Below are 12529 nucleotides of genomic sequence, written 5' to 3'. Positions count from 1 at the left end.
CCTTTTCTCAAACTTATCGTGTCAAAGAGAGTCGGGCCGGGCGCCATTTTTAATTTTTCAATACATCGGTAAACACTGTACGTTTTTCAAGCTGAATAAACATGTTACATTAAATAAAAACACTAGAAAATTATCCAGTTAGGTAGAAAAGTAACTTATCTTGCCTTTGATAACATTTATTTGTTATATATTTGTTTTTTGACAACTTTTTCGAATCTATGTATAAACAAGATTTTGATACTTATTTTGATTTTGAAGAAAAAACATTTGTGGCTGTTTGCAGTAAAACATTGTTTTAATTCGCTGTTCAAAACTAATTTAAAGAATAAAAGTGCATGCAAGCTATATATCTACAAAAGTTTACTTTGTTTTTTTAACCGTGTTCTTAAATTTGACAAGAAATGTGAGAAATTGCAACAGATTCATAATGCCAAATTGGTTGGGATTGTTGTTTATTATACATTCTGAAAACCGAATAGTTCTAAACTAATGTTATTCTGATAACAAAATAGTTCTAATTAAAACATATAAGAACATTTATATTCATATTTTCATGTTTTTCTTAATTCGTTCTTGAATAAAAATTAAAGAACGCGTGTTGTTTACACTGTACTATCGCTGATTCTACAGGCTGGAGCTGCTGCTGCTTCTAGTAATACTAACTTCATTTGACCAAATTCGAGAAATAGAAACAATTTTTTTTTCGGGTAGGTCCTTTTAAATTATCAATTACCGCGGTCCTACTCAACATAAAATAATACTTTTAATTGATAAAGATAGTAAAAAGATTGATTTACTTACTACTGGGTGTCCGAAGAATTTTTTTTTCAAAATGTTCGATACTCATCATATTAAAGTCTTATTTTTAACATGACAAAAAAAGAAATGGTCAAAAATATTTCGGACACTTGACAGTATTAAGATTAACACCTCTTCTAATTGGTTCCCAAATTTCATGACGAAATTCTTCATACAATCACGGTACGGACCTTTAGAAAACAGGGGGGGTCATTACAAAACCTTACCGAAAACGCCATTTTATGACGTTCACATTTTAATCACTTTATTTGCTTAAAACTCTTAAAATATATAATGTACATTCATATTTATTAATTCATTTGAAAGTATATTCATTTCCGAACAAAACAGTAGTAATTTGAAGACTTGAAGTGCTTTGGTTTAAAAAATATGGCTATTTTAGTAGAACTACCTTGAAATCTGTGATTATCCAAAGCGTTTTTTCGTCTGTGTCATTAAGAGAAGTCGATGCCAAAATTGGGAGCAATTGTGCCCCAAGTTATCTGTTGGAGAGATAGTACTTAAGTCTCCCAACAAAACCGGACAATTTTGGAATCTTGGTAAAATTATTAAATTAATTACTGGAAGGGACAATAATGTTCATTCCGCAGTCGTTCTTAAGGATGGGTGCAAACAGGTCCATTCCTTAAAAAATCTTGTGCCCTTGGAAATTAACGGTAATGATATTGTATCAACCGATTTTATAGAAGGAGGTCCCTTTTTCTGTCCAATCTGTTCAGTACCTAATGATGGAACATCATCCATGGTGTGCTGCATTCCTGTGACAGCTGGTACCATTTCAGCTGCGTAGGAGTTAATCAGCAAGATTTGGACTTTACAGGTAAATTTGCAAATAACTGTTCTTTTTTTTTTTTATTGTTTTAAATTAGCTTATTTTATTTATTGATCTTTTATCTTCAATTTGTGATATATAAATTTGAGGTGAGAAAATTAATTTTCATTTGAATAGACATTTCAAAATGGGGGGGGGGGGATTAAAAAAAAAAAAAAAAAAAAAAAAAAAAAAAAAAACGCTTGTCTAGAATATTATATTCGGTTTATTGCCAAGAGCATAAAATTTCACATTTCTTAAAATATCATAAAAATTGAACCATTAGAAAAATGTTGACAGTTTTAAAGTTTAAAATTTGAAAAAATTGAACTCATAAAATTCAATTGATTTCATTACGTAAAAAAATGGCTGCATGGAAGCACACCAGCACTTTGTAAACACTGTTTTTTAAAAAATAAAAAATAATATTTCTTATTTTTTAAGCAACTTTAATAGTTTATTTTGGAAGTATATTCCATAAAGAAAAAAAAACACTCCACTTTAAAAGGAGAAATTATGTGTTTTTTATATTTTATTCGCCGTTTTGTGTTAGTGGTCTCAAAAATTCGCAAAAAATTCTAACACATATACCCATTGATTAGTATTTTTTATAGGCAAGTGATTTTTTGGAATCACTATATATATATATATATATATATATTATCGAAGGAAGTTAAAATTCATTGAGTTTCTTTAAATTTTTTTTAAAGAAAACCGATTTAAAAAAACAAATATTGCATATGCATTGCTATTATACCTGTTATTTTTTAAATTTGGGTACTCATTGGGCGTTGAGTTCCATGGTGACCAGCAGAATTATTTAATGGTCGTTCCCTTAATCAAGGCTAACGCATGCAACATTTTTTATTTACTGACGTTGGCTTAGTAACTAAACGATTTATTGATAATTTTGTAACCCTTAAACGCATGCCGGAAGATTTAAATTGGTTCATTGTCGTAATGAAAAAAAAAAAAAGTTTCATTCAACACACAAAACCAAAAATACATACTCTAATGATAAATGATTTATTATTCATTGAAATTTACTAATTTTTAAATGAAAAAAGTTAATAAATAGTTGTTTATGTGCACATGTAAATATGTTTGTAAAAGTGAGAAATTATTTTAATATCAATTTTAAAAAATTGGTATTTTTTTTTTTTTTAGATTAGGTCCACCTTATAAACACCCCCAACCTCCCCATGTTAAGAACAGCTTTCGGAAAAACACCATTGGGGGGAATATTTGCAAAATTTAACTGATATTTGTTGTCAGCATACCCACCCGCAAATACTATATGAAAAAAAAAAAAAAAAAGGGAGGGGTTCAATGTCCGTTGCAGAGAAGTTTTATCAATAAAAGTCATTTAAAAAGAAAATTGTGGAGGTGGACCTAAATGTAAATATTTAGCAAAAAGTTATCCGCTCATGTAAATTAAAAATGTTTGTAAAAGTGAGAAATAATCAATAAACGGTTTAGTTACATTTTTTTTTTTATTCATGAAAAGAGTTAAGCCAATGTAAATAAATAATGTTTGTAACAATGCGAAATGCAACGTAAGTAAATAAAAAAATGTTATGTGTGCATGCGTTAGCCTTGACTAAGGGGGGGCTAAGGGAGCGACCATTAAATAATTCTGCTGGTCGCCATGGAACACAACGCCCAAGGAGTACCAAATGTTGATCTTTGCTCCTTTAATTGAAAAAAAAAAAAAAAAAAAAAAAAAAAAAAAAAAAAATTAGGGTTTGGATTATATTTTTTAAGTAGAAAGGCTAATTATTCAAGATTTTATCACGCATTTTTAATGGCGATTTCTGGTACTGCTCCCGATGTACTGGAAAATTTAAAATGGCACCAAACTCTCTGTTAAACACGGTAAGTTTAGGAAAATGAGTTTAAAATTAAAAACTACAAATACTGTTAGAAACGAGCTCAATATATGTTACCGTGACATAGGCTAACATATATTTGGTTGTTTTTTAACAGTGTTTTTTATAGTTTTTTATTTTTAACATTTTCCCAAACTTACCGTGTTCAGAGTCCGGCGTCATTTTGAATTTTCGGTACTCTTGCATAATTTGACCCGAATTCTCGTGAATTCCCGTCAAGCATGGATTGGGTGAGACCGGCAATTATCGGTGTCAGCCGAGAGTGCATTGTAACAGACGCAGACTAATGAACAAAAAACAAACCAAACCAGAAAAAATATAAAAAAACTACCTCGAATAATGAAAATATGTTTATTTCATTTTTTTTTTTTTTTTTTTTTAAATATTTATCAACAGAATGTTTTTTTATCTCCAAGAAAAGATTTTTTTAACCATATAATTGTTAAATGTAAGTACAAGTTTTTTTGTTTGTTTTGCGTTCTTTTTTGTAACAATATTTTAAAAAAAATTTTTTTTTTTTTCAAGACTTGTTCAGTCAAGTTCTTTTGGTGGCACTGTCTATTTGTACATCTCCAGGAGAAACCATCCTTTACACACGATATTTTTTTAAGGAAACATTTGTGTTTACAATTGTTGCACCTCATTTTTAGGGGACAGCCATTTCTAGGTGTATCAGAAGCGGTCATTAAAAATGCCGTATATGAACTTGAATAAATCAACTTACTATCTTTCAAAGCTTATAACTACTTGAAAAATGTAATTCAAACCCTAATATTTTTTTCAATTAAAGGAGCAAAGACCAAATTTTAAAAAAATAAGTTTAATAGCAAATTATGCAATATTTGTTTTTTTAAATCGGTTGTCTTTAAAAAAAGATTTTAAAAATTAACAAAATTTTACTTCGATTATAAAACAATATATATAACTTCCAAAAAAATCACTACCCTATAAAAAATTCTATTCAATGTGTACGTGCATTGTTAAGAATTTATCCATATTTATACTTATGTCCTTTTTAAATAAAATATTTTTTTAAACAAGGATTAAAAAAAAAAAACACACAAACTCAGATTTTTTGACTGTTCAAATAAAGGGAGACAAATCTGAATTCTTCCGTGATTATCTTACAGTGACTTATAAACGCCATAATATTTCTTTTTATTGCATGCTGTTAACCAAAATTAGTATTTTTTGGGCCTCCGTAGTTGCAAAAAAAAAAAAAAAAAAAAAAAAAAAAAAAACCACACATTCACTTATAAGTTTTTGCCATTAAACAAAAAACCCAATCGACTGATTTTTTTTTTTTTTTTAATTCTCTTAATGAAATACACAAGTTTTTGATTATTATATTTATTTCTACTTTATCAAGAGTGAATTTTTAAATAGATATTTAAAAGAAAACATTGAATGAAATAAAAAAATTGTCGTCAGCGTTCGGTATTTACTTGATATAAGCATAACATGAGCTTTCATTTTAAAAAAAAAAAAAAAAAAAAAAAATCAACATGTTTTGAAAAAAAAAAAAAAAAAAAAGTTTTACACTTTGAACCTTACAGGTAAATTTCCAAAAAACACTTTTTTTTGTTTTAAATTAGAATATTTTATTTATTGATCTTTTATATTCAATTTGTGATATATAAAACTTTGGTGTGTAAATTAATTATTCAAATTTTAATAGACATTTCAAAATGGGGGAGGGGGTGAATTTAAAAAAAACGTTTGTCTAAAATATTATATTCGGTTTATTGGAAAGAGCATAAAATTTCACATTGAAACTATTGTCAAAATTGAACCAATAGAAAATTTTGATAGATTTTTGAAGTTTAAAAATTGGAAAAAACTTTCACTCGTAAAATTCAATTGATCTCATACGTAAAAAAAAAATGGCTGGTTGAACGTGCACCAGCACTTTGTAAACACTGTTTTTAAAAAATAAAAAATAATATTTCTATTATATTTCTTAAACAACTTAAAGAACTTAAAGTTTATTTTGGAAGTATATTCCATACAAAAAATAAACAACCCACTTTAAAAAGAGGAATCACAAGTTTTTTATATTTTATTTGCAGTTTTCTGTTAGGGGTGTCAAAAATTCCAAAAAAATTCTGATACACCTAAGCTAGGTACAGGCAAAATGAATGCCGATGCTCAAAATGTATAAACATTTTGACCCTCCCTTTACTTAAAAATTCAACAAAAATCAGGGAATTAACCAATTTTAATGAAATTTTTAGTATTTATCAAATAATGATCGCGGAATATAATTAATTATTTTTATTTAAATCTGAGTGGAAATGTATTATTTTGTTTAAACAAAAAATACCTTTACTTAAGTTATGGTTTTCAGTAGTAAATAAAAAAAACGCAAGAATTTATTCTTGCTTTTTTATATAAATAAAGCATCATAATTTATAACAATATAAAAAAAATAAAATAAAATAATTTTTACAGGAACATTATGAAAAAAGCCCTAAATTCAGTATTAATGAATTCAATATAACTAAGAAAAATGAATTTCACAAACTACAGATATTGCCATTGAATTAAGCATTGTTTATTTGATATTTTCACACAAAAACAATTATAATAGCAAAAATATTTCTACTTTTTTTAAATTACAGAGTTAACATAATTTTTATATGCAAGAGTTTAATAATTTCCTTGCTCGCAAGAACGTGAAACTTTCGGCGTAACATAATTTTTATATGATCTCGAACAATAATTAAAAAAAACAATTAATTTAAAAAATAATTAAATTAAAAAATGATAAAAATTGATACAAACGTTCAGAATAGGAATGTATGGATGACCGTCTGCGGGGTGGGGAAAAAAAAAAACAAAAGACCTGACACCCTACCTCCTTTTACTATCATGACTTTATTTTGAAACAGCGTTTTGATTCGCTGAAATTTTGGGCTTCCATATATTTGTTTACGAACTGTTATCGGTTGCGTTTTGCCGAACGGCATAATTACTTACTTTTTGAGGGCTAATTAAGCTGTATTTTGTATAAACAAGATTTTTTTTTTTATTATTTAATTCAATATCTTAGGACTTTACTAATTATCTTTGAAATAGACCCAGAAAACTAATATTAATCTTTTAAAGGATTGTTACAATGAATTTATTTAACTTCAAAATTTAGCTGAATTGGTTAGCTCGCTGTGAAAACACTTTCATAACTTTTTTTTTTCACGTGTACAAATATTTTTTTCCTTTAGGAAATTAACTTTAATCTTTCAAATGCAATCAAGAAGTAGTCAGAAACCTACAAAAAATTTCTGATGAATCGGCTTTCCAAAACTAGGTCCCCCTATTTTTGCCCGCCCATTCTTACCCGTACCTAACCTAATCCATTTCTTCTCCTGACAATGAGATTGTCTGCATCAATGTTTTCATTTCTTTTTCTAACATGTATAGATTTATTGGCAGGATTGCAGTTTAGGTGGCGATTAACCTCGAACACAAGCCAAAAACAAAAGGGACACAAATATTGAGTCACCGGTTTGTATCCATGGAAACAGTAACCATATCGTTCAGTTTACAAATAAGCTGAACTTATTTTTCGAAATAAAACAATATAAACAGAAATTTTTTTCTTTTATTTTAAACAATATTCTAAATTTCTTTTAATATTGACCTATTTTAATATTAATCTTTTTTATTAAAAACGTATCGCTAAAAGGGTGTACCACAATATATTTTTTTAATTGTATTTTGAATTTAAATTCAATTTTAGTGATAAAAATTGCTGGAAATGAAAAAAATATAAACAGATTTTTTTAAATAAAAAAACGAAACAATTTTTATTTACATTGTAAACATAAAAAGAGAACTTTTCATAACGTTAAAAATTTTAAACAATACGAACAGAATTGTTCTGATACTTTTGCAGAATTGTTGGGGGTGTTTTGCAAGTATTCTGTACTTTCACCTAACAATTTAATTTTTTTTCTTTTTTACAAAAACACATTGTTCACGGATGGATTTTATTATATGGGGAAAGACTTCTCCCTTTTCCCTTTATCGCCACATGAATTCTATCATGTGTGTATCAAATGTTGTCTTTCCACCTTTCATCACTTTTTTTTGCACCGAGACCATAACCCTTTGAGGGATCATGTGGATCAACAAAGTGTTTTTCATGAATTATTTCATCATGTTCATATTTCCCATGATCAAATTGGTCCAGACCATGATAGGCCGCCCATCCATGTCCCTGGTAAGATCGATGAATTAATTATCGGAAATAAGGTGTCTATCTCTGCTATCAACTCTCGTAATGTTGCACAAGTTGTTGCCATGTTCAATGGCTTCAAAAACCCAGACACCATTCTTTACCCTTCCTCTGTTGTATTTCCTTTTAAAAAAATACGATTTGTCAATTTCTACTTCTTTTGGCTGATTCATTTCTTCATCAATCCCACCCAGCATGATAGGATGATTGGTGAGATTTTCCTCAAATTTCACGGATGAAATTTGACCAGTCAACCACTGTATGTGTGTCGGAATCATCTATTTCTTTTCTTATAATAGTTTGTGGTAGCTTGAGGCTCCAACAAAATATTATGAGAATCTTTTTTTATTGCAAGGAGGCTTTTTTCAATAAAAGAGTCCTTTCTGATGGAAAGGAAGGATCGGCAAGATGAACATCTCCACATACAGCCATCTATTTTGACGCTTTATATAAAGTTCGAAATTTTCCACATTGGTTGCAGAAACTGGTATTTCTGATAAGGTCCAAAGAAGCCGCTGTGTGGACGTAGTTTTTCAATGAGGATAAATAATTAAAAGTCCATTTCCTTTCTTTTATTTCATCAACAGATAATATTTTATCCACAATCGTTTTCTGGTTGACATAATCCATTATGAAAAACAATGGAAATTGAAAAATATTGGAAAACTTGAATTTACCTTAAAAAATGATTTTTTTAAATAGTGCAGGTCAGTGTGCAAAAGCAGCTTTTTTAAAAATATTTTTTTACAAAAACAATTGAAAAATTAATACGCATGTAAGATGTATTTTAATATAAATGGTTAAATAATTAATCACATGATTTCACCTATCAATTTACCAAAACAAAATATCACTTAAATTGAATTTAAAAATATATTGCGGTACAATAAGTGCATTGATATGAAAAAAATCTAATCATTAAAAAAAATTCTCTGCGTAACAATTTAATAATAAAAAATCTAGTATACATGCTGACTGAACTAGACATAACTCAGCGTAACCCCAACCCTAAACCATAAGTTAGGGATACGCCGAGTTACGTCTGCTTCAGTCTCTACATGTGCACCAATAGGTGTATCAGAATATTTCGGGAATTTTTGACACCCTTAATAGAAAACTGAGAATAAAATATTAAAAAAACTCATAATTTCTCTTTTTAAAGTGGGTTGTTTATTTTCTTTATGGAATATACTTCCAAAATAAACTATTTAAGTTGTTTAAAAAAATACAAATATTTTTTATTTTTTAAAAAAGTGTTTACAAAGTACCTGCGTGCGTTCAGGCAGCCATTTTTTTAACGTAATGAAATCAATTGCATTTTATGGGTTAAATATTTTTCAATTTTTAAACTTTAAAAATCTATAAAAATTTTTCTATTGGTTCAATTTTTACAATTTTTTTCAGGGTCAATGTGAAATTTTATGCTCTTTCCAAGAAACTGAATATAACAAAAACTCGCTCAATATATGTAACCGTGACATAGGTTGACATATATTCAGGGGGTTTTAATAGTATTTTGTCTAGTTTTTTATCTATAGCATCTTTTCCCAAACTTACCGTGTTAAAGAGAGAGTCGACTGCCATTTTAAATTTTCCAATACATCGGTAAACACTATGTTTTTCGAGCTGAATAAACATGTTACAGTGAATAAAAACAAAAAATATATCCACTTTGGTAGAAAAGTAACTTATCTTGCCTTTGATAACATTTATTTGTTATATACTTGTTTTTTGACAACTTTTTCGAATCTATGTGTACACAAACCCCAACATGCTTATTCAGCTCGAAAAAGTGTTTACAGATGTGAAATTTACAATGGCCCCCGAGGCCAACTCTCTTTCACACGGTAATGGTTTAGTGGGGAATGCCCTTTTCTCTTCCCTGCAGCCTCTCTCCCACAGAAGAGACGTTGCGAGCCTGTCTTTGTTTTATCGTTATTTCCATGGCAAGTGCTTGTCTGAGCTCCAATCTCTCGTCCTCCCTCACCAATCTTTCACAAGAAACACCCGTCTGGCTGAAACTACTGTCAATAATTTTCCCCACTCTTTATCTGTGCCTAAATCCAAACGTAGATTCCATGAGTAGAGCTTCTTTCTCAGAAGTGCACGACTGTGGAACTCTTCCATTCGTCTGTTTCCCACCTGACTACAACCTGGATGTCTTAACATCCAACATAAACAAATTCCTGACAAACTGCCCCCTTAAGTAAGACACTATCAAATCTCCGATACTAATGATTACTACAATACTATCTCATTGATTACTGTACACGCAATAACTCTTATCCCTGAGTGGCCTCCGGGCCTTGATAAATGGTGACCCCATGTAAAAAAAAAAAAAAAAAAAAAAAAAAAGTTTTTGTTCATTATTATTATATTAAATGTTTGTTTATTCATATAGTTACTATCGAGATTACTAATGTGTTTTTACGTTTTTGATGTATTTATTTCGTTTCGATGCTTCTGTATATGATCCATCGAACTTCCGGTTTTGCGAAATGGCGGATTACAATTCTCAAAAAGACTTTTCCGCGAATATGTGTTTAAAAATCCTTTTATTTAAAAAATACATGGAATATAAAATATAAATATGGACAAATTCTTAGACAAAGATTAGAGGCAGCCATAGCTTAGCAATTTTGAACAGGTAAGTGACTTTTTGGCAGTTATATATTTTTATTAGTTTTCCATAAAGTTAAATTTGTTGATTTTCGTGACATCTTTTTTACAGAAAAACAATGAAAAAAAAAAATAAATATTGTATATTTCTCGATTAAACCTTTTATGATTTTAAAATTTGGTCTTTGCTCATTTTATTGAAATAAAAATTAGGGTTTGAAATTACATTTTCATATTGTTATAAGCTTGAAGACATGTAGAGTATTTTAATCAATTGTTAGCAATGGCGACTTCCCCAAAAATTCTGATATGCCTAGTGCACCAAAAAGGTAATTATTAGAAGAAATCCGATGCCTTTTAGCGGTACATTTTCAATAAAAGAAAAAGATTAATATTTAAAAAAAAAAAAAAAAAAATTTGTGAAAGTGCACTGGGGGACCACCCAAAGATTTACCTTTAAGAAGTCGTTTTTTAATATCCAACTGTTTACAGATCCAGTCGGGTCCTGCTGCTTTAAAAAAAGAAAAAACATTTAATAGTGTCGCGGACTAGAATTATAAGCAAAACTGACACATGCATTAGCCCGTATAGTAATGTCTGGCCGCCATTTTTTTTGTCTGTCGTCTACGATGGTGAAGTGGGTTCACATGTGCAGAAATTGTCAGTGATTGTAGCAGACGATTTCTTTTTCTTCAGTTTCAGCATTTACTGCAAACAAAAAAAAATCACACAAAATTAAATCCTAAAAAAAATTTTCTTACTCTTTTCTGTGCAAAAATAAGTTGTTTTTTTTCATACAACTATCCCTTTATACAGTTCTTTATACATTTCTTTCTTTCCATTTTTTTTTTTTTTCTGTTAAAAGTTATTTTAACATTTTCTTCGAATGGCAAAAAAAGATGAATACCAATACTGTGGATTCCTGCTACGGTTGTAGCAACAAATATTTTGACACAGTAAAGGCATTTCACAAAGAAGACACGAGCAGGCAATTTCTGCGAAAACATGGCGTTTTGCCAACAGGCATTACCTGTCCGCAATGCAAAAATGAGTGTTCGTTTCAAGAAGGTAAACGAATCTGGAGGTGCACACACTACACAAAAGTGGGAAAATAAAAAAAAAAAAAAAGGAAATATTGCGATTTCACTGTTGCCAAAACAACAGGAACATTCATTGCTCGGATGCCAGCATGGAAAGTAATAATGTTCGTCAATCATTTTTTAAGCACTATGTGGAATCATCGGACAGTAGGTCTGTGAGGACTGGCTTAATAACCAGGAACCCATTGGAGGTGACGGGATAGCTGTCGAAATCGATGAAACCCTTATCGTGCGTCGAAAGTATAATAGATGAAGATATGGCTTTTCCGTGGAATTGAAAGAATTTCAAAAAAAGTTTTGTCGTCGCGTTGACTGGCCCAGATGAAAATCGGGATGCCAAAACTGATTCCATTGGTGCACAAGTTTATCCTTCCGAGCTCAATAATGTTGGAAGGAATATACTAACCTCGACCGGCATTTTCCACACTACACCATTAACCACTCAGAAAATTTTGTGGACCCTCAGGATCCCAGCATCCACACATAAAATGTAGAACGAATATGGTTAGACGTAAAACAGTGGATTAAGCGGCCTGGTATTCAAGCAGAATTCATGCAGCAATACCTAGCCAGGTATTTATTTATATGGAGTGAAACAGACAAGACAAAACTTTTGCATAAATTTTTTTTACAGGCTGCTGCATTGTACAGACAAGTCGGAACTTGGAGATTTCTTGTTAAAAAAAACAACAAAAAAAAAACATTTTCTTTCTGTGTAAAAAAAAAAAAAAAAAAAAAAAAAACAGGAAAAGGGGGAGGGGATATTAACCCAAACCCTTTCTTGGAGAAAAAATGTTCGCTTGTCATTTTTTTTTTTTTTTTAGTCGAGGGAGGGGGGGGGTCATGCGCAGTGTGTTGCCGGCTGTCTTGCATGGCAAGAAACATGGTAGCCATTAAACTATCACCCGAAAGCATTGTTTTTTTTTTTTTTCGGTGTTATTATTGTACATAATTCTAGTCCATGACACTATTAAATGTTTTTGTTTTTTTTTTTAGCAGCAGACTCGACTGGAGCTGTAAACAGTTGGATATTAAAAAAACGACTTCTTAAGGG

The 12529-nt window shown here is 29.8% G+C and overlaps 1 protein-coding gene across 3 annotated transcripts in view; it reads right to left on the bottom strand.

Moving 5' to 3' along the window:
* LOC145246788 (uncharacterized) overlaps nucleotides 1-12529 on the bottom strand; it is a 242356-nt gene that overhangs the window by 215329 nt on the left and 14498 nt on the right. The window lies entirely within an intron of this gene.

This window comes from Euprymna scolopes, chromosome 24, assembly GCF_053919585.1.
Source record: "Euprymna scolopes isolate OS-2025 chromosome 24, ASM5391958v1, whole genome shotgun sequence".
In the NCBI taxonomy this organism is placed as follows: Eukaryota; Metazoa; Mollusca; class Cephalopoda; order Sepiida; family Sepiolidae; genus Euprymna; species Euprymna scolopes.
The sequence above is the reverse complement of the archived record's forward strand: the minus strand, read 5'-3'. Positions and strand labels throughout refer to the sequence as shown.